This window comes from Macaca nemestrina, chromosome 18, assembly GCF_043159975.1.
Source record: "Macaca nemestrina isolate mMacNem1 chromosome 18, mMacNem.hap1, whole genome shotgun sequence".
Lineage (NCBI taxonomy): Eukaryota > Metazoa > Chordata > Mammalia > Primates > Cercopithecidae > Macaca > Macaca nemestrina.
The window spans coordinates 67470224-67493195 of record NC_092142.1 but is presented as its reverse complement, the minus strand read 5'-3'; the positions used below and the strand labels follow the sequence as shown (position 1 = coordinate 67493195).

Genomic DNA, 22972 nt, shown 5'->3' with positions numbered 1-22972 from the left:
GAGTCAGGGAAATGACGGTCTAAAAGGGAGAGAGACGTGACTCAGAGGAAGGTCACTAGCCAGCCGTGGCGTGGGTGAAGGAGAGTCAGCGCTTGCAGGGAGGTCCTGCTAAGGAAGGCTGGGTAGGATTCTGTAGCACCTTGTTGCCTCTTTGTGGCTACCGCCTCTTTGAGTTTTCAGAGAATTGGCTGGTGTGGGCCTGGGGTCGCTATTGGTCATCTAGGCTGGCAGACAGGAAAGAGAGCTGAACACAAAGCCATGACAAGTGAGGATAAACTGGAAGCTGCTGTCCTCTTAGCCATTTGGCATGTTGGCCTTGCTGGGATTCTAAAGATCTGAGAGGAAGGCATTTATAAGGTCCTAGGTGCTTTAAGAAGGCTTCCAGGCCAGGCGCGGTGGTTCACGCCTGTAATCCCAGCACCTTGGGAGGCCGAGGCTGGTGGATCACGAGGTCGGGAGATCGAGACCATCCTGGCTCACACGGTGAAACCCCATCTCTACTAAAAATACAAAAAAAACTAGCCGGGCGTGGTGGCGGGTGCCTGTAGTCCCAGCTACTCGGGAGGCTGAGGCAGGAGAATGGTGTGAACCCAGGAGGCGGAGCTTGCAGTGAGCCGAGATCCCGCCACTGCACTCCAGCCTGGGCGACAGAGCGAGACTCTGTCTCAAAAAAAAAAAAAAAAAGAAGGCTTCCAGAAAACTGGTATGACAGCCTGCCTTGTACCTATGAAATTCTCCTGTCCTGGCCAGCACACTGCCCTGAAACTTCCCCTTGCAATAAGAAGACTGAAGTTCCTGGCACCAGGCTACTGGTGTGGGGATCTCAGACAATTACCATTTAGGCGAGGCCAGGATCAGGGAGATTCTTGGACAGATGCCCTGTCCCACCTCCACCCTGACTCTAAAGCATGCTCCAAAGACAGGGCCCTGTCTTCAAACTCACCCCCCATAACATCCCACTTACCCCCCAGCCCCTGCTGCCTCCTATACGCCATCACCCCCAATTCCACTTCCAGCCCCAACTGCCCAAACTCAAGTATTGCATTTTCTACTCCCTCCTGGATATCACCACTGAGCCAGGCAGCAAAAACCTGAAAAATTGGCTCAGAAAACCACCACTGCCAGTGACATCAGGTCCAAATGTGTCAGCTACATGTTGAAGTGCTCCCTGCAACAGGATATGGCATGCCGCTCCCCTCAGCCCGTTCTTCCGTCAGGTGGACTGGGACAGAAAAAGGGTGAGACCCAGGGATGCTGTGAAAAATGCCCAGACTTTGGAGCATGACAAATCGGAGCTCAAGTCCCAGTTCTGACACTCACTGATGCTGGCCTGCGTAGTTCATTCAAGACTCTGTACTTCTGTTTCACTGTCTGAGTTCTGAGGCCAGCACCTCACAGAGGGTGGCACTGGCAGTACTCTGAAGGCGATGGGTGGGAGTCAGGAGAAAAAAGTTCAATCCAGTGCAAAACTAACAGATCCAATCACAAGCATCCAATAATCTGATTATTATTTGGCCTCTGTGATCCCACAAACCACCACTTAGAAGAGAAATCCTCTCTCACTCAGAGCTGGCCAGAAGTTGCCATGTACCTGAACCCAGTTACACTCCTCAGCCACAGACGGGGCTGGTATGGCCAGCCCTGCACACTGGGTGATTGCCCAGGTTTGGTTTTGAACAGAGCAGTGTTTCAGGTGTCTAGGCACCTTTGTCGGTGCTTGAGAGGCACAACCATGGTAGATCAAGACTGCAGGGACTCATGGCCAGTCTGAAAGATGCCCCCATCTGTGTGTGGGACATACAAGTCTGCGTACTTATAGCATATAGTACTAAAAAAGTTCATCTCTTCCATTTAATTTTTAGAAAACTGTCAGAAAGTGCAAGTTGAGGATTCTTGTCTGAATCTAATCCAACCACTACTGTAGTCTAACCCATGGGCCAGCTTCTGTCCCTTGATAAATGTGACTTAGAACAACCATATTGAATTAGGAGCTGATTATATCTGATTTGCCCTGTAACAGGGTTAGGTCCATTTCCTGGGATGTAGCAGAAGGGCCTGATGGTCACCAGGCTAATCCACAATTATCGTTTAAAATTACAGACCAAATGGGTCATGCTGGCAAGGTCAGGGGGACACCCTAGCAGAGCTGGGCTGGACTTTCCAGCACCTCCACAAAGCCCTTGACTCTTACCCAGGACCACATCACCCCTGACACGTATTTGAGGTGGTTCCTTCTAGAGGCCACTTGGCAGAGGCAGGAGGTGGGACTAGGAGGTTCTGTGGCAGGGTGGATTGAGAAGAGCACTGGTTTTAGAGTCAGACAGACCTGGGTTCAAATCCCAGCTCCTCCACTGTGATCTTGGTAGCATGCTTTACCCCTCTAGGCCTCAGTTTCCTCATCTGTAAAATGGTGACTACAATAGTAGCTACCCTGCTATGGCGTAGAGTGGAGAGGTGTGGTGACATCCACACTGGTGCCTGGGGAGGCATGAGGCTGTGGAGAGAAGTTGGGCCCAGGCCAACTTGGCCTTAGCCCTGAGACAAGGCAGGGCTTTGGGTTTATCGTGGATGTCACTGATGTACTGTGTTTATAACAAGGGGCTCCTTTCTGGACATGGTCACTACAAAGCAAAGTCCATACCTGGCCACTGGTGCAGTCTTCCAAATGAAGAGGACAAGGCAACCTGGCAGTCTAGGCAAGCAGCAGCTGATTGGGTTCTAAGTCATCCAGAAGAATGGCCAGTGGGGGGTCTGACCACCATTCTTCCTTCCTCCCCACCCACCCGCCCCTACATTGTATCAGCTGCCTCTAGGGAGCCTGGGCCTCAAGGCTCCTTCTTTGTGGGTGTCTACAAGATGGGATGGATGGCACTTGGCTCTTAAAGGGGACCCCACAGCCCTAGAAGGGGTTCCTACTTCCCTCCATTCCAGGCAGCAGATGCACTGGGGGCGTGGGGACAGCAGAGTTTTTCTCTTTACATCCAAGGCCTGTGGGACCAGGGGCTGACACTCATAAATGAAGGATAGTGGTGAGTGGACATGCTATGGGGCACCAGACCATGGGGCAGTGGGGTAAGATGGTGGCTCCTCCTTCTCACCTCCTGACCTTCACCTTGAACCCAGAACAGGAGCCAGGTAATAGGAGAAGCCAGAAGTCCCCATGTGGGGAAAATGGGGCCTCACTGCACAGCCTAGCCAGTCTTGATTTTGAATCCTGAAGTGACCTCCCCTCAAGCCCACCCAGAGGGACATTTTCTGGCTTCAGCATTTGAATGAGAGTCTGAGAACCCAGAGGTATAGGCAGAGGCTGGGCGGGCCTGAGGAGGCCGGGAGGATTTGCTCTCTTTGTTCAGAGCCAACAACTACAGGCTCAGTGTTTTTAAACGTTTGAATCAACAGAGAGACTGTTTATCACTATTTTAAATAAGAAATGTAATTAGAGGTTAGTGAGCCCCCAGAGCTCCTGGCCACAATGTCAAAGGCTTCCTTGACCCGGAGTGGGGAACAGAATGAAAAGTGACCACAGACACACTCCGCTTCGGCGTGCTCTGCCACAAATCCCGCCTGATGGGTGCTCCCACCAAGGCCCATAAGAGATTCTGTGGCTAATGGAATGGCATTTCACGTAGGTCCACGTTTTTCTCATTCCTAGGTGGCTTTTCTTTCTAAACTTGGGAACATGGAGATTCTATTTTAAAAGCATGAATTACTGTCCAATTTTAATGTAACTAATGCCAACCAAAAACCAACTTTGAACTGAGGAAAGGAAACAAAAGCAATTTATGGGATAATTTTGTGTTCACATCCCTCAAGATTACTTGAGAACACTTGTCTGATGCATTTATTTCTGGTCAAGAAAAGTGAATAGCCAGCTTTTTGGTGGTTTCTGGAGAACAAGGTGAAGGTTGGCCACATCAGCCTGGAAGACTCCAGCTCGGCCACCTCAGGCCAGGATCCTCCTCGGGGCTCAAAGAGGTAGTGTCAGGAGGGTAAAAATAGCGCGAGGGATTCGGCACCAGCTTTCTGACACATGGTTTTCTCATCCCAGGGACTGCCACGTAGGGCCCTCCTTTTCCAGCTATTCTAAGTGAAAAAGAAAAAAGTCAGATTATTTGAGAACGAAATAAAAACAGTGCTATATTTTAACCACCTTTTCTGTGATCTGCCTCTTCTCCCAAGTGCTCTTTTTGGCTCTTCTTTCCTCACCAAGCCAAAAATGGGATGAGCCCCAAGCTTCTGTCCTTGACCCCCTTTTTCCCTCCGCCTGTTCTCCCTGAGAACAACATCCACAGCTGCAGCTCCAGCAGGGGCCCAGGTGGTCACAGCCCTAGCACGTTCCGGACGCCCACCCACCTCTTGGACTCCCTTCCTCCCTGACGAAGCCCCAACATCCCAGAACCAGATTCTGCATCTCCCTCTGAAAGGCTGCCTTTGGGGCATATTCCTCCCTGTGGTTGTCATCCCCTGGCCTTGCCTGTCTGCAGGAGGCCAGGACTGTTTGACATGTGACCCAGGTCCCAGACCCTCTAGAGGCCACCTCTGGGGTGGTGCCAGGAGCAATGGGGGCTCACTGTAGGAGGTCCTAAGACGAAGCACTGCCACCAGGGGAGGGGGGAAGGCTTCCTGAAGAGACCCCCCCGCAAAAGGCAAGAAGATGAGGAGGAGCTAACCAGACGAGGCGTGGAATTCCAGTTTGGGGAAAGGCCCTGCTGGAGAGAGACTGGGACCAAGGAGGAAAGAGGGGAGCTCTGAGGACAAGCTTGGCAAGAAGTGTGACAGGAGAGGAGGCAGGCGTGGGGCATGGATTTTATCCTGGGGGCCATGAAAGAGTTCTCAGCTGGGAGGGTGCCCAGATATGTACCTAGAAAGATCACTCTGGCTTCTGTATGGAGAACAAATGGAGGGCACGAGGCTGAAGGACACTAGGGAGAGACAATGGGCTTGACCGGGTGTTCCCCATCATCCCTCAGCCCCAGAGCAGAACACTACCTGGTTCCTGCTGGGTTTGTACCTCCCAATCCCCGCCAGTTTTCTGACCATTCAGATGTCCAGGACAACAGCTGATGGATGAATTCACACTCAAGTGTTAAGAACAAATCGTGGCAGCATCCACCTTGAATCCCTCTGGGACAGAGGAGGAGGCAGGTAAGAGGGGAAGGCGGCGGCTAGCAAGACTTCCCAACCCCTGGGGTGTTCCTCCCTTACCTAGGGGTGCTCCTGTCTATTAGAGAGCCCCATCGGTCAAAATGCTAACCAGGATGGGGCCATAGATAAGTCTTGCTCACAGAATCTGTGCCACCCTCTAGCTGTGTGACTGAGCAAGTCACTTATGCCCCTCCGAGCCTGTTTTCATCTCTGAGTACGGGATCGATAAGACCTACCCTCCCCAGGCTGTTTAGGGGGTAAAACAAGACATTGTGCATGGAATGCTCTGAACACAGTGCCTGGCACACAGTGGGTGCCCCAAAACATTTTTGATATAACTCATATTGATGAAAATGATGATTCCAGTAAGCTATAGGCACTCACGACATACACATGAGTTCACACAGTTTTTAGATTTCAAGTCTCCATGTTGCATTTTCGTTTTGTTTTCTTTTGTTTTATGAGAAAGTAGCCTCATTGAGGCACTAATTCAAACAATTGGGAGTAGTTCTCACAGCTCCTGCTGTGCCCCCTGGTGTGTACAAAGGGAATCGAAGCTTCTGGTGATGGACATGCCCGCCTGGCTAGAAATCACTTTATTGATTCCACCAAGGTTCCCGGAAGGCTTCTATCAGGGACTGGGCCCTGTGCTTGGAGCTGAGGGGGCTCTAGGCTGCCTGGAGTACAAAGCCCTGGGGTGTGAGACTGAGGGGAGGGGGTTGGAAGCTTTAAAGCTGAGCCTTGGAGGAGCTGGACCACCAGGGTGTTCCAGACACAGGGTACAGCATGTGCAAAGGCATGGAGGCGTGAAAGAGCATGATATGTTCCAGGAACAGTGAACGCTAGAGGTCAGGGCCGTCAGATCAAATCAGTAGGAGAAAGGGAGGGGCACAAATGAGGCTGGGGAGGGTGGGGCCTGGTCACTGGGGGCCCTCAAGACAGGCCGGGTAGAAGGATTGATCCTGGGGGTAGAGGGAGATCTGGAGATGCTCGACAAGGGCAGAATGAGCTCAGAGCTGCTGGTGGTAGGGATCACGGACTTCAGCCCGATTGGGAGGGAAGGGGCTCAATGCAGGCAAGACAGGAGGAGGCCCTGGTGGAGATGACAGCCAGGGAAAGGTTGGGAGTAGGGACTAGAAATGGACTCAGGAACTAGGAGTAATTGGCCTTGACTCTGGACAGGACACTTGGGGCTGAGGGAGGGGCCAAGGACAGAGTAGACAACTAGGAGCTGCACCCGCTGAGGCTGGAAGGGCAGGGCTGGGCTGCCCAGGCTAGGCACACTGAGCTGAGGCACCCATGAGACAGGACTCTGCTCCCTGCCTTCCCTCAACCACTTTCAGTCTGTTTGTCTCTCTTCTTTAACTGCCACAATAGGAAACCAAAGTCTTTTTCATTGTTTGATATATTCCTCATTTTTAATTTAAAAAAAAGAGTTAGTGAAATGTTTTCTATTTCCTTCTCAACAGAAAAGCAACATTACCTATATACATAGTCTCTCATATATAGGAATGTCTAGATTTTACTTTTCCCTTGATGTATTTTTTTAAGACAGTTTAGACACTGGGATGAAATTTAGAGCTGTCTGTCACCTTGGTGCTCAGCTAGCTGCCACTCAGGGTCACCCCCTAAGTGGGCCCAGACTAGGGCAGCCACAGGCCTGAGCTCACCTGCCCCATCTCAGGCTCATTGCTCAATGACTTGAGGTAAACTGGGACATGATGGCTATGGGACTCACCTATGGGACTGAGATCTTCCCTCAAAGCCAGAGGGCACACTTTAAACCCTGGAGATGATGACATTTTGATAAAGTTTAAAAAACTATTTAACTTTGCAAGACAAACAGCTAATAAAATAGAATCTTTTTTGGTAACCACCCATACACCAATCAATCTGTCACTCGAAAAACTAGTTCCCAAGAAGTGTGAAATGAGGCCACTCTCGAGTTCTGTGGGAACAGAGAGCCCCTGAAAAGCCTTCCTCTCGACCAGATTACAGTTGCCACCCAACACAAGGAAAATCTCTGATTCTGAGCACAGGAAATACACAGCTAATGAGTAGCTCAATCAATACTGAGTTTTGGAAGGTGAACCATGAGGTTAGGGGTCACTGTTACACTGTTTATGTGCCCCCAGCCCACATATGACCTATAATCCTGCCTCTTTTTTTTTTTTTTTTTCCTTTTCTTTTCAATTCCGTCCCCCTTGGGAAAGATATATATAAGCATTTCCCACCCCAGGGGGGGCTAGCCAAGGGAGTGATGCCATGGGGGCCTCTTCTGCACTGCAGCCATTCAAGCAAGAATTTAAAACAAAGGGTCATTCAACACCACCAACAAAAATCAATAGGACAAGCCTCAGTCATAAAACACATCTCTGTGCCCACCTGAGGCCACCATTGGAATGAGACTTCACCTCACTCACTCTCTCTGTATCTCTAGCTCTGCCTGATTGCCTCTTGTTTTTTCTGTTTTCCCTTAGCTCTAATTCCCTATTTAAACAAACAAACAAACAAACAAAGTCTCATACTGTGCATAGGATACAGTTTAAGTTATCTTAAATCTTTTGGGGAACAAGAGAAAATAAATGAATTAATTAATCAGAACCTGCCCAAAGCAGCTGTGACTGAAGAATTCTGAATCCTGCTGTACTAAGAAGGAAAGCAGACAGTTACAAGTGCTAAATGATGAGCAGCAGTGTCTGCATGCAGTAGGCACCCAATAAATGTCAATTAATTTGTTTTTTAAATGATGGAATCTGAAGGAACAAAGGAGATGAACTGGATTATAACTACTTTGAAAGAAATAAATGACAACAACAACAAAATACTAACAGAAACAGATCAGAAAAAAACAATAGCCTTAATTCCATGGTGAAAATGATAAAAGAATTGGAAAACACCTGGAAGTAGTAATTGGCATTAACAGAAACAAATAGAACAAAGAAATTAGTTATGTTGAGGATAAGGTAAGACATGAAACCTAAAATGTAGACAAAGAAAACAGAGGAGCAAATAACTGATTTGGAAAATGGAAAAATTGTATCACAGCCCTAAAGTAGTCCTAGAAAAGAGAGATGAATGGATGAGGAACACATAAAGGAGACATCAGGAAAGAAATAATATAAGTTTCCAGAAATGAAAAAACAGCTCAGCCTAGAACTAAAGAAAACACACTGTGCCTTTCAAGTTCAACTCTGAGGGAAAGAAATAAGCATTTGCTAGTTTAAATTTTGCATTATAAATTATCCAATAAGCTGAAGTGAAAGGAGATATGTTCTTCTGATATTGTGTAAGAATGACAGGAGAACTGACATCACAAATATTGAAGACAAAATGAGCCTCAAAAAAATGTGCAATTCTAACTGCACAAGTAGATTCTAACCACATCAGTTATGCTCCTAAACAAGACTTGTTCTCTACAAGTAGGGGAAAACAAAGTCATGTAAAAATTGGGGAAAGTTGTGCACAACTGTACTTTTTTAAAGCAAAGGAGAATATCTGATTTTTACAAAAATATAAAAGACAAAAGCTATCTTACATAACAAGAAATTAGAATTAGAATGGACCAATTGAAGAAGAAAGAAAGAGTAAGTGATCTGACAAAATGTAGTCACTCCCAAGAGTCCACCTACACACGAATAATTCTCAAGCCTGCTCCAATCTGGACCTCAACTCTGAGTTCTGGGTCTGAATATCCCACTTCTGTCTGGATATGTCTATGCAAATGTCATTCAACACCACAAACCCTGCCTTCACTCATTCACCCACCCCCACTGCCAGCAAACAACTTCACTAGCCATACAGTTACCTGAACCAGGAGACCTCTGAATAAATTCCTGGTTCATTTTCCTTTTTGTTTTTTGTTTTTTTTTTTGTTTATTTGAGACACAGTCTCACGCTCCATCGCCCAGGCTGGAGTGCAGTGGTGCCATCTCAGCTCACTGCAACCTTGACCTCCTGGGTTCAAGCAATTCCCCTGGCTTTGCCTCCCGAATAGCTGGGACTACAGGGTCATACCACCACACCCAGCTAATTTCTATATTTTTACTAGAGATGGGGTTTTACCATGTTGGCCACGGTGGTCTTGAACTCCTGACCTCAAGTGATCTGCCTGCCTCAGCCTCCCAAAGTTCTGGGATTATAAGCATGAGCCACCATGCCCAGCCTCCTGGTCCATTTTCATGTTACCCAGGTACCCCTTGGTCCCCATCCATTTGTATAAGTCTGCTTGGGCTACCATAACAAAATATCACAGACTGGGTGGGTTAAACAACTGAAATTTAGTTTCTTACAGGTTAGAGGCTAGAAATCTGAGTTCAATGTTCTGGTTGATTCAGTTTCTGGTAAGGGCTCTCTTCTGGGCTTGTAGACAGCCGCCTTCTCACTAAGTCCACATATGGCTTTTCCTTGGTTCATGTGAGCACTTTGGCATCTCTCTCTCTTTTTTTTTTTTTTTTCCCAGACAGCGTCTCATTCTGTCACACAATCTGAGCTCACTGCAACCTCCGCCTCCCGTGTTCAAGTGTGCCTCAGCCTCCCAAGTAACTGGGACTACAGGCGCACACCACCATACCCAGCTAATTTTTGTCTTTTTAGTAGAGACAGGGTTTCGTATGTTGGCCAGGCTGGTCTCTAACTCTTGGCCTCAAGTGATCCTCCTACCTTGGCCTCCCAAAGTGCTAGGATTACAGGTGTGAGCCACTGCACCTGGCCTGGCATCTCTTCTTATAAGAACACTAATCTTATCAGATCAGGGGTCCATCCTTATGACCACTTTTAAACTTAATTACAAATACTCCTCAACTTATCATGGGGTTACATCCCTATATACCCATCTTTTGTTGAAAATACAGTTCCTTGAAAATACATTTAATACACCTAAACTAGAAAACATTATAGCTTAACCTAGCCTATATTAAACATGTTCAAAACACTCACATTAGCTTACGGTTGGGCAAAATCATCCAACAAAGTCTATTTTATAATAATAACATTTTATAATAAAAAATTAAAATAATAAAAAGAAAAGGTCAAAATTCAAAGTACAATTTCTATGGAATGTCTCTTACTTTTGCACCATTGAAAAGTTGAAATATCTTGGCCAGGCACAGTGGCTTATGCTTGTAATCCCAGCACTCTGGAAGGCCAAGGTGGGCAGATCACGTGAGGTCAGAAGTTTGAGTCCAGCCTGGACCACATGGTGAAAGCCTGTCTCTACTAAAAATACAAAAACTAGCTGGATGTGGTGGTGGGCACCTGTAATCCCAGCTACTTGGGAGGCTAAGGCACGAGAATCACTTGAATCTGGGAGGTGGAGGTTGCAGTGAGCCAAGATGGCACCACTGCACTCCAGTGTGGGTAACAGAGTGAGACTCTGTCTCAAAAAAGAAAAAAGGAAAAGTAGAAAATTCTTAAGTCACACCATCGTAAGTCAGAGACCATCTATACTTCCTTAAAGCCTCCATCTGCAAATGCAGCCATGCAGTGGGTTTAGGGCTTCAACATATAAATTTGTTGGGGACACAAACATTCAGTCCATAACACCATTCTATCCTCTTAGATGTCCCCCAGATATGTGACCCTTCTCTCTTCCCACTGCCTTGGCCCTTCCATCTCCCTGCTTTGCCTACTGCACTGGCCTTCCTGCTTGTCTCCCCTCCTGCCTACCCCATGCTCCCTGCAGAATTATCTTTCCAAATGGATAACTGATCACTGAATGCTTACAAAGAGTCGTCACCAATATCATCTCATCTAATTCTCCCAACAGCCTTGCAAAGTAGTAGAAACCCAAGGCTCACAGAGACTAAGCGAAGGCCCAGTGTTGCCCAGGGCCAGGTTTGAACCTAGATGGGTCTCTGAAGTGCACAGTCTTTCCAAGTGTGTCTCTCACCTTTGTAATCCAAACTTCTGAAAGGGTGTCAGGTCCACAATATACATAACAATTAATGACTGGCAGATGAATGGGCTTCATATGTAATCATAACTTCAACTTCATCTTCTTCAGTATTTATAGGCAAGTTGATCTCCCTACTGAGTCCAACTAACAGAGATCCAGGCCCTCTGTTTTGCTGCTTCTTTGAGGGAAATGAGGGGTTAACATTTTGTTAATCAAAATGAAAATGTGTACTTCTCCTGTTAAAGACAGCTCCCTCATGTGACTTCAATTATTTACTAGCAGATTTATTTGCACTGTTAAAGGCAGAACTTTTTCAAGCATAAAATGACAAACTACTGCTTTGTCTTAATTCCCCATTAGCTTATGTCCTAATCTTTGTTCACTGAGGTGGGGGCACTGTCCCACTCACTGGAAGATGAAGTTGAACAAACCAGGTGAGACACTCCGCACCCTAGAGTGTTACTCGGAGACCTAGGAGGTTTGAAGGGCAGCTCCTCTCACCAACCATCCCTAGCAGCTACTCTGGGATACTTCTACACCTCTCCCCCAGGGTCTCACCCAAATGTAGACAGGATGCCTGACCATACCTGTTCAACCATGCCACCCCCCTTGCCTTGGTGTTGGCGTCAGAGGTGTTTGAACCAGGGCAACTCCATCTTGAATAGGTGCTGGGTAAAATGAGGCTGAGACGTACTGGGCTGCATTCCCAGAAGGTTAGGAATTCTTATTCTTTGTTTGAGACAGGGTCTCACTTTGTCACCCATGCTGGAGTGCACTGGCGCCATCACAGCTCACTGCAGCCTCGAACTCCTGGGCTCCAGCGATCTTCCCACTTCAGCAGTGCAAGTAGCTGGGACTACGGGCACACACCACCACACTCAGCTAGTTTTTGTATATTTTTTAGAAACAGAGTTGCACCATGTTGCCCGGGCTGGTCTCAAACTCCTGAGCTCAAGAGATCTGTCTGCCTAAGCCTCCAAAGTGCTGTGATTACAGTGTCAGCCACCACATCCAGCCTAGGTTAGGCATTCTTAGTCACCGGATGAGATAGGTCAGCACAAGATACAGGTCACAAAGACTCTGCTGATAAAACAGGATGCAGTAAAGAAGCTAGCCAAAACCTGCCAAAAGCAAGATTGTGACCAAAACCACCTCTGGTTGTCCTCACTGCTCATTATATGCTAATTCTAGTGCATTAGTATGGCAAAAGAGACTCCCACCAGCGCCATGACAGTTTACAAATGCCAGGGCAATGTTCCAGAAGTCATACTTGGTTTTATATGGTCTAAAAAGGAGAGGGGCCGGGCGCGGTGGCTCAAACCTGTAATCCCAGCACTTTAGGAGGCCGAGGCGGGTGGATCACGAGGTCAGGAGATCGAGACCATCCTGGCTAACATGGTGAAACCCCGTCTCTACTAAAAATACAAAAAACTAGCCGGGCGTGGTGGCGGGCGCCTGTAGTCCCAGCTACTCGGAGGCTGAGGCAGGAGAATGGCGTAAAACCCAGGAGGCGGAGCTTGCAGTGAGCTGAGATCCGGCCACTGCACTCCAGCCTGGGTGACACAGCGAGACTCCGTCTCAAAAAAATAAAATAAAATAAAAAGGAGAGGAACCCTCAGTTTCAGGAACTGCCCACCCCTTTCCTGGAAGAGTCATAAATAATCCACCCCTCGTTTAACACACTATCAAGAAATAACCACAAAAATAGCCAACCAGCACCCTCAGGGCTGCTCTGTGAAGCAGCCATTCTTTTGTTTCTTCTCTAATGAACTTGCTTTCACTTTACTGTGTGGACTCACCCTGAACTCTTTCCTGTGCCAGGTCCCAGAGCCCTTTCTTGAGGTCTGGATCAGGACCCTCTTCCCATAACACTGGGGGCTTAAAGGTAACCCCTTCACTAGGGTTCAATCAAGATTTTTCCCCAAGGTGAGCAGCTGCTCTTCACCCTCACTCACCCCAAACTTCAACTGTAGCATGAGGCTGGGAGGCCCCAGGTCTGCATGAGGTCTGACACTGACAGTCAGATGGAAGGCTGTGTGACTTTGGGTACATCACTAAACCTCTAGGCTCCAGCCTCATCAAAGGTACCTGGCCCCAGTATCACCATGTGGGTAAATAAATCAACCTCCTAGGTGCCAGGCGCTTTGCAAACATTATTTCTGGACCTGTAAAGTCAGTGTTATCCTCATTTTAAGAAGGCAGAAACTGAGGCTTGGAGAGAGGCCCTGGGGAACAGGTCCATCCATCTCCACAGCCGGTTCTGCTACAGAGGAGAGGTGGAAGTATCCAGGAACCTGACCAAGCTCAGTGCATCTAGGGACATCTCCCTTGGAGCTGCACATCCATCAGGGGTCACCCCAGGTGCTGGTCTGCGGTCTTGGGGCCTGTGGGCTTGAGGCCTCCTGGTGGACAGGCAGGCAGGCAGGCGCGTGCTTGGGACCACTGCTGTCTCCAGACACTGCCTTGCTGTGCTAGGTAAACGGCCCACTTTCCACACCCACCCTCTAGGCCCTCCCTGCTCTGCTCCCACTGCCTATTTAAACCAGAGGCCTGACTCGGCCCAGGCACAAGCCAGCTGCCGGAGCCAGGAGAGCAGCACTGCAGGCCCTGCTCAGCCAGCGTGAAAGGTTCTTCTGTTTCACCATTTCCTACCGGTGCGTTTTGAATGATGATGCTGAGCAGGTTTGGAGCAGGAGCTGATTCTGCTTACCTGGGAGTATATTGAGATGGGTAGCTGGCTGAGGGAGGCTCTGATTGAATTTTTCCCATTTCTAATCCCTACCTTGATGTGATCTTATTTTCAAAGAGGGAAAAAGTCCGTGGTTCGTGAAAGGATAGGGGGAGAGCATATTTCAAAACAAGGCCTGGCTCAGAATATCAATGATCTGACGTGTTTCTCTTTTCTTTGAGAAAAGAGAAGGGCCTATAATTTCAAGGTTGTCGAGATTCCATTTCCCCTCAGGAACCCCTCCCTAAATAGTCAGTTCTTGTTATTTAATTCTATTTTGAAAAAAACATGCAGGGAGTTTTCAGAGGAGTTGGTAGGGCATGGGAGGTGGGGTGGAGAGTGGGGAGGGGCTGTGCAGCTGTGCAGCTGTGCAGCTGGTGGGGGACAGTTTGGGAAATGTCGGAGGCCAAAGATCCTGCTTGACAAACTTCTCACTCAGGGATGAGAGGTGAGCTCCTCCCCACTTAGAGAGAGGGCAGTGGGGGCTGGGAGTCACACAGGCCCAAATGGCTAGGAGTGGCCTGCCTCCTTTATGTCTAATGCCAGATGCTTGCAAGCCTGTGACCTGGGTCAGGTCAGTCCAGCAAGAGGGTGAAGGACAGAGGTGCATGCAGGTTGTCAGCCAACTGTGAGTAAAGAGGCAGGAGTCCCAGGGACAGAGGACAGACTGGGACAGCAGGTCAGCCTCCGCTTCCCAGCAGGCTGGACTCCCCAGGCTATGGGTGGGGAGGGATCCTGCCAGGTACTTGGCTCTGAAGGCAAAAGCCAGGGTGTCCACATGAACATAAGATCTCCTGGGGAAGCCAGGTCACCACGTGCACAGCGTAGACCTGGGGGGCTCTGGCTTCCTTCTTCCCACTCTGATCTGGCACCAAATGCCGGTGCTCATTTGGTCCTGGCCATGGCCATCCAAGATCTTGTAGTGGCCCCTAATGTTACAGAGGAGGGAGCCTCTGGGGCTCAGAGGTTAAACGACTTGCCCAAGACCAATGGCCTAGACCAGAACCGGGTCTCATTGGAGTCAGAGGCTTTTCTGCGCAAATTCCTAGTCAGAAGGGAGCCAACTGTTTGCCGTGGAGGAGACGCTCCTGCCAGCACTGCTGCAACATCTTCGGCTAGGGGACAGAGAATGGACGGGGCCTCGGCTTTCAGATTCTTCTGAAACACTCAGTTTGGGTGATTTGCAAAATAAGTATACATAAGGGATGGGGTGTGAAGAGTAATGGGTCACCCTACTCTGGATGGAGGGGTGGTAAGAGGGCTTTGGACCGGGCCATGGGACTGGCTTAAGAAGGTGGAGCACACAAGGACAGCCCTGGCTGCACTAGGCGTTGGGCCGGGGGTGCTGAACTTGAAAGTAGAGACTGGGCCTGAGAAGCGGCAGGCCCTGGAGCCAAGGATTCGGCAGGTTAGTAGGAATGAGGCCTAGAACTGGGCCAGGGCTCAGGGAGCTGCCTGGGGCCAGGGATCAGGGGCGGGACTAGCGGGCAAGGGCGGGGACTACGAACTGGGACTGGGGCCCAAGTGTGGAGGGCAGCGTCCCTAGAGCATAGTGCCAGGATCCTTCACCTCAGTCAGCAAGGGGTGCAGGGAGCCAGTGACATTATGTCCAAAGCCCTAGGGTCACATGAATTCCCTCCTAGCTGTCCCCTTCAAAGACCCCTCTGGGTTCACCAAGTGTCCCGCTGAGCCTCCCTTCCACTGATCTGCTCCCCCTTATCTGCCACCAGATCCCTCTGGTTCCTCTCAGTGTTGCTCTTCCTCCCCTAATCCACCCCATCCCAGTGGCCACTGTCCCTCTTCCCTGGCCTGGGTTCAGCTGTCCCCTACCCTCAGTATCTTAGGGAAACAGAGATTGCACAAAGCTCCCAAAGCTCTGATTGTTCTGGTTCTCCTATTAGATTAAACCTGGGCCCTGTGGCTGGAGCTTTTGAATTCACCTCTTCCCCACCCTCCACCTTCACCCCTGCAACCCCTGGGCCCGGCCTGGGTCCCGGTGTCCACGTGGAGGGCTCATCCATCCCACCCTCAGAGTTCTCTCCTCTTGGCAACCGTCCTCCCTGAAAATCCGTCACACAAACCTCAGGCCCCACCCACTGGGGCTGCACTTCGTCCACTGGAACTGCCGGGCACACACCCGTGCCCTGGCGACGTGGAGGGTGTGGCAGTGCCTCTGGGCGCAGGTGGGGCCCCTTGGTCTTTGTACCTGGCTCACCTGTTGTGGGCTGCTTGGTGGCTGTTAGGGGAGCTCTGGAGATTGTTCCGGGCACCCCTGTGAACTGCTGATCTCCTTTCAGGTCTGCGGTGACAGCTTTTCTTCAGAGAGAAGGACAACGAGGTCCCAGTGGCCCCTCCTCAGGTAAAACCAAGGCTTCTGGAACCAGAGGGGTGGGGTGGGGGTGGGCAAGGGAGGGCTCCAAGCCTTTCCTCACAGGCTACTTGTTAGTGTTTTTATAAAGAGATGCTGTGTGAGATTAAGAAAAGGCTCTCCGTGGCTCAAGCCTGTAATCCCAGCACTTTGGGAGGCCGAGATGGGCGGATCACGAGGTCAGGAGATCGAGACCATCCTGGCTAACCCGGTGAAACCCCGTCTCTACTAAAAATATACAAAAAAAACAACTAGCCGGGCGGGGTGGCGGGCACCTGTAGTCCCAGCTACTCGGGAGGCTGAGGCAGGAGAATGGCGTAAACCCAGGAGGCGGAGCTTGCAGTGAGCTGAGATCCGGCTACTGCACTCCAACCTGGGTGACAGAGCAAGACTCCGTCTCAAAAAAAAAGAAGAAAAAAGAAAAGGCTCTCCTGCTTTTTAAAATGTTTGAAAACCACCACTCTGGGGTAAGTGATTTGGAGCTGACCGTCTGGGTCCCATCCCGAACCTGACTCAAGTGGAGTGCACCCAATCTATGGAGAAAATACTAACTCCTTCAATATATGGGAAAAGGATTTGAAGCAGCACTTCATAAAAGGAATACAAATTAAGCATTCTGAAAAATGTAACCGGATACCACTGCCCACTAAACCATCAAAAACTTTTTTTTTTTTTTGAGACCTGTCTCACTGTCTCTGGAGCTGGAGTGCAGTGGTGCGATCTCAGCTCACTGCAACCTCTACTTCCTAGGCTCAAGTGTTCCTCTCACCTTAGCCTCCTGATTAGCTGGAACAACAAGTACATGCCACCACACCTGGCTAATTTTTGCGTTTTTTGCAGAGACTGGGTTTCGCCATGTTGCCTTAGCTGGTCTCCAACTCCTGGGCTCAAGCAGTCTGCCCACCTTGGCCTCCCAATGTGCTAGGATTACAGGCATGAGCCACTGTGCCCGGCCAAAATCACATTTTTTAATGTTAAAACCCAGAGTTTGTAAGGATGTTGTGAAACACATATTCTCAAACAATCAGTAAATTGACAGAACCTTGGTAGAAAGCAGTTTGGCAATATGTATCAGAAGCTTTAAAATTTACTGAGTAATTCTACTCCTGAATCCATCCCAAAGAAGTAATTCAGACTACTGGACCATTCTCAGGAATAAAAGCAGAAACTAGTGACCCCTGACAGTCAGGAACCTCAGACTGAGAGTCAAAACAAGACCACTGTTAAGAACCCACGCTTTCCCAAATATTGACAAATTAAGTGTTTTCAGGGTTGCCAGGGTGGTCACCAGGCTGGGGGCAGGGAGATTTGGGGATCCAAGGTGGTGGTGACTGGATGGAAGAAAAAAAGCGGAAACAGATGACACCAGCAGCTCGCAGGGAGGGAGGAAGATCATTGGAGTTTTCACCAATGGCTCAGTGGGGGTAGGTGACAAATGTAACCTTCAGGGGACTGAAAAAAGAGGCAAAGGTCTTGTTTTGTGGGAATTGAGGGGGAAGGACAAAGACAGTGTAGGGAAAGTTACTCTTCCCCCAGAACTTGTCCTGGAAGTAAGGGTGGTGCTTGATGCTGCTCATTTACATGTTTCTGGGTATGTTTACATATCTCTTATATTCAGCCTTGGCAAGAAAAGTAGGGAGAAAAAGGAAATTGGAGTCAGGTGACTTGGCTGCACCTCTCAGGGACTGCCATTTACCTCTCTGAGTCTCCATTTCATCTGTAAGTGGGGCCAGCTGTACCCATTTGGAGTAGTTATGTGGGGTAGTTGTGCAGTGTAGCTGAACCCCCAGTGTGAAAAACATATTCTCTGAGGTATGTGCTGGGCAGTGCCTTCTCCGATGTCCCCAAGAGGCGGCTCCGTTACTCCTGCCTTTCTGATGCTCATGTCTAATCTCCCTCTTGTCTTTTTGCCATGGACTGGTTCATAGCTGTGTCCCCGCTACAGCAGGGAGAGAGAAAGGAAGGCAGGGAGGGAATGAGTTTGAGGTCCCAAGCAGGCCGCAGGTGGCCTCAGATGAGCCCACACTGGCTGCAGCTCCAGGTCAGCAGGGGGCAGGGCTGCCGCTTGTTCTCAGTTGGCAGGGGTTCCTATTATCTGCCTACTCTACACACAGCTAGGGTCAGGTGGTGGAATAAAATACTGAGTGCTTGCGGGGGGAGTTGGGGGCACAAGCTTTGTTCTCCTCATGTGGCCTCAGAGTTAGAAAACAGAACCCTCATTTGCTGGGACTGGAAGTTGGGATGGGTGGGCAAGCACCTTACCCCCCAACCCCAGGGCTCCACATGGGCAGGGTCCCTGGTCCTGTAGAGACAACCCACAGAGCCACACACACAAGGCCGTCCCTCCTTCTGCTTTGAAGGATGGAATTTGCTGACATAGCTTGAGCCTCCTGTCTCTCGGTTCTGTTTCTAGCTTGATAGATCTGAAGGTGTCAGATCTATCAGGGGCTGGTTACCTACCTTTCTAGTATGCAGACTGTAAGCTTGAGCAATACATTCTCAGAAACACTCAGCTATCAAGACAGAAAGGGCCTGTTTGACCTCAGCCTAAGGTCCTCTAGTCATCCCAGGGGCCATGGGATGGCTGGCTGAGTTTTGACAAAGGGATCATCTCTGTGAATCTTGAACCCTGAGCTCCTCGGCTGAGTCCACATTCCTTCACACAGATGACAGCTCTCAGGGAACAGCCCCAACAGAAGTGTGGAGGCCTGGAAGGGCAGAGTTGGGAATTGCTCGTGTCAGGGCCCCTGGAGCTCCAGGAGCAAGAGGAAACAGAGCAATCAGGCCACCTGCCCTTCCCTGCCTAGGTGCCTGGGCAACCTCCTGGAGTCAGCAGGCACTACTGAAGGGCCACAGGTGAGCAGTGTGGTATGACGTGTAGTTTAGAAAGACCCCACCAGCTGCCGGGTGGGCCAGACCAGGGAGATCAGGTGGAATCTGTTGCAGTGTCTAGGTTGAAGAGGGCGAGGCCTGAACTGGGATATGGCTGTGGGAATGGATCCAGGGGACTAGAGGGCAGAGTTGTAAGCTGGGAAGAGGAGACAGGGTATGGAGGAGATCCAGGGCCCAGAACTACTTGGGAGACAGAACTGTATGTGGGGAAGTGGGGGGAGGAGGAGTAATAAACTTCTAGAGGAAGATGTAGAGTTGTCAATCAAATACATGTGGACAGAGATCAGGAGATACCTGGGCTGGCTGTCCCCTGGAAAGAGGTGACCCACAAGGGATCAGCCAAGAAGGGAGGGAAGAGGCAAGAGAAAGTCCAGCCCCTAAGGAGAGGGCAGGGGAGGGGCTCTGAGGGATCCTCCAAGGGCCCTCAGAAGGAGCAGTCCCATGGTGCGGGGACATATCCAGCCCTTCTGGAGTGCAGGATACAGATGCAGCCGGCATGCTCTGAGCAGAAGGGATGACTTGAGCCAGCTTGCTCTGCACGGTGTAGGTGGGATACTATCCGGACAGGCTAAGCATTTAAGTTAAACAAACCTGGCTGGGCGCAGTGGCTCAAGCCTGTAATCCCAGCACTTTGGGAGGCTGAGACAGGTAGATCACCTGAGGTCAGGAATTCGAGACCAGCCTAACCAACATGGTGAAACCTCATCTCTACTAAAAATACAAAAAAAAAAAAAAAAAAAAAATTAGCTGACACATGCCTGTAATCGCAGATACTTGGGAGGCTGAGGCAGGAGAATCGCTTGAGCCTGGGAGGCAGAGGTTGCAGTGAGCAGAGATTGCACCATTGCACTCCAGCCTGGGTGACAGAGCAAGACTCCCTCTCCAAAACAAAAAACAAAACAAAAAAACAAAACAAAAAAAACCTAACTGGGGGCAAACTAAGTGAATGCAGGGGATCCTCCCCTCGGGCCCATGTTCCCCAGCTGCCCCTCCTGGAGGACGCCTCCTTGTCTGCAGTCAGTGATCCGGTAGTCATTACAGTCCTCAAAGGCATGGCCTTGGCAAGGCAGGATTCCCTAAGTGGCTCCACCTCCCTGAATCCACCCTCAGTTCCCTTTCTGTCCCACCACCACACCTGTTTCTCCCTTGCGCATGGCTTGCTCCACCCAATACCCACAACCTTCCTATCTCCACACCCTCCCTAGGAGACACCCCACCCTCAACTATACACATCTAATAGGCAAAGTCTCTGCTGCCAGAAACCCTAGGCCCTTTCCGTGCAATACTCTGAGCAGCCACGGTGCTGCATCTGACTCGCCCAGTGCCCCCAGCCTCCCTGCTTACCAGCTGCTGCCCAGCACTGCCCCTGCCAGCCCTGGGTACACTGTCAGCCAGTCAGACCTGGCAGTGTCTCGCCAAGCCGGGCCTCTGGGCTCTGACACTATCTGAGCCCACCTCAAAGGACCCCCAGTGCTGCCTCCTGCCCCTTCCCTGCAGGGCTCACTTGGCCCCTGTGACCAACCCATACCCTGACCCCTGGCAGAGGTTTCTGGTGGATTTACTTCTCCACGTCTATGGATTTACTGTGCTACCTGTGTCACCAAAGCAACCGCTTCTCTGAGCAGAAAGAGTTTCCACTACAAATTAAAAGATTAAGACTCAGCTCACCTGATGTTTCGTGGTGCTAGAGGAACTTGGGTAGGTAGGAATGGACTTTTTTAGGCCACATTGTGGGTGTGTGGAGTGAGTCTTCTGCCTGGCCTGGATTCAGGACAAAGGAACATCGTTATTGCTTCATTATCCTTGAGAGCAGGAAGAGTTGGATTGGATTGGAGGGTAGATCTGGCTGCATTCTTGGGAAACTGCGAGCTGTCCATAATAAGGCTTGTTTTCAGCATCAAGTAAATTGACTAATTACACAGCCAATCAGAAGCTGTCCTCTGTTGGTCAGGATGGGATGGGTCACGCGGTGGTTATAATCTAAGGTTTTCTTCTTGCCCACATTACATGTGGGTTAGCTAGGGCCCTGCTCGTGTCTCTTCACCCTGGACTGAGGCTGACGGAGCAGCCACCATCTCCAACACTGCAGGTCAATGTGGCAGAGGGAGAGAGCTCTGGAAGTTTCCACATCTACTGTTTAAGTACTTAAGCGCAGCAATACCCGATATCACGTTCACTCACAGCTCATTGGTCAGAACTCATCACATGATCCCACCCAATCACCAGGGGACCAGGAAGTGCAGTCCTACCTCTTGGCTGGACATCAGGTTCCAGATGCTCCAGGGGCCAGAGGAAGTGAGGCAAGAGTCCCGTCCCCGGCTTGGAAGTACAGGTAAACTAAAGGGAAAAGAGCTCTGGCCTCCCCTTTCAGATATACAGCAGCCCTTGGTTGGGCCTGAGCTGGGGCATCCTCTCTCAAAGGGGAGGGTGTTCTGGCTGGTTCTCTTGGAGCCAAGGGCTTTCATGGTGCCATGTGTAGAGCAGTGGCCTGGGGGTCAGAGGTCTCCAAAAGGGCTCAGGATGGGGCCTCAACCCTCAGCAGTGAGGCCTTGCTTCAGTTCGGAAAGCCCAGCCGCCTGGGAGGGTGAGTGAAATGCTGACACCTGATTTTATTTACTCATTCTCACTCACTTGCTTTTTAAGCTCTGCATAAATTTTCCTCTAGGACTCAGTTTGTTAAATGTTCTTTGCATAGAAAACTTTAGGCTGAATGTGAAATGATTCTGTTCCGAAGAATGTTAGCCCGTCTGTTCTGTTTTAGGAAGGTTTGTCGTCTTAATCTGTGTTCTCTGGTGCCTTGAAATGCCTACACATCGTGCAGTCGGCCAATCCGTTCCAGAAGGAAATGCTGTACTTGAAATGCAGGCGACACAGGGTCTACCTAAATCCTAGCATTTGTGTGGACTTGTGTTTAAAATTCTACTCCCACAGAAAGTATGCTGTCATTCCCTCTTAAGTAAAGTATATTCCAAGCCTTGTTTGGCTCATGAACCATTAACATCAGCCTTTGTGTCAGGGAAGTAGGGACTTGACTGGGACAGAAACCTCAACAGCAGAACCTGAGAGAAGCAAGGCCCTCCTGGTCTCCTTCCTGTGAAAGGCAGAGGTGGCGCTGAGGGCAGAGGGCCTCCTGAGGATGGAGGTGGTGCTGGTCAGCCAGGAACAGGTGACGTGACCTGCTTTGGTAGGATCCCTTGCTTTGGCGACTTGCAAGGCCCAGCCCAGGCACAGGCCTCAGGACTCAGGCAGGCCCAGAGCACTTTAGGTTGGAGGCCTTGTCTGGCTAGATGCTCAGCTGTGGCCTGCAGCCTCCTGACTCAGGACTGCTCTAGTTCAGCCCTGGAGCTGCCCCAATTGGAGGAGGTTCCCCATCTTCATCCTGAAGCAAGCTTTTGCCCCTGGCCTCCTCTCTGTCTTGGGCTCAGCCTCCATGAGGGCATAGGACTGGTGGGAGCCCCGCGGGCTTCTGCCCTTGCAAACACTGGCAGATAAGTCTGGTCACCAGGCGGGTTCGTGAGCAGAACGCAGGAATGAGAGGAGGTGCTGCCTGGTGTGGCTCAGATGTGGGTCTAGGTGTCAGCCTCCATCCAGTCATCTCCTTGCTGGCAGGCACCCTTTGTGGTCACCAATAGATGACTTTGGAGTGGCAGGTGGTAGAGAGTGGGCAGTCAGGTCTTCAAACTCAGCTGTCCCCCTAGGATGGGGTCCATGCCTTCAGGGCAACTGCCCATGTCACCGTGGCACAAGGTCCTGGACCCAGGGGTACTGCTGTTTGAATCATCACGTTGGCTGTTGCGCCTCTAGGGCATGCACCACACTCACCTGGCTTGAGATTTGCTTTCCAATCACGCCCGAGTTGGCTTCATCTGGGCTTTCTGACTTCACCAGGGAAATGCCGAGGCTGGCTGATTGAAGGAAGGCCCCAGAGCTGCTCACAGCCTGT

General features: G+C 50.1%; 1 protein-coding gene and 1 long non-coding RNA gene across 6 annotated transcripts in view; one reads left to right on the top strand and one right to left on the bottom strand.

Annotated features, from left to right (window-relative positions):
• LOC105491376 (sphingomyelin phosphodiesterase 3) overlaps positions 1-22972 on the top strand; it is a 91980-nt gene that overhangs the window by 47333 nt on the left and 21675 nt on the right. Inside the window, exons 2-3 of one of the 5 annotated variants that reach the window (XM_071084791.1) lie at positions 16067-16128; positions 21256-21361. The exons of 1 other annotated variant lie outside the window; for it this stretch is intronic. The gene's annotated coding sequence lies outside the window, so the exon portion shown is untranslated. Of the gene's footprint in view, positions 1-4970; positions 5146-13614; positions 13696-16066; positions 16129-21255; positions 21362-22972 lie in introns of those variants that run through there. 3 more of the 5 variants (XM_011757725.3, XM_011757726.3, XM_011757723.3) reach the window with 3 other exon arrangements.
• On the bottom strand, positions 4003-20982 carry LOC105491377 (uncharacterized). The gene is made up of 3 exons (XR_011616543.1): positions 20698-20982; positions 15985-16143; positions 4003-4078 (listed from the first exon to the last, which is right to left on the bottom strand). It is a non-coding gene; the product is annotated as an uncharacterized lncRNA (long non-coding RNA).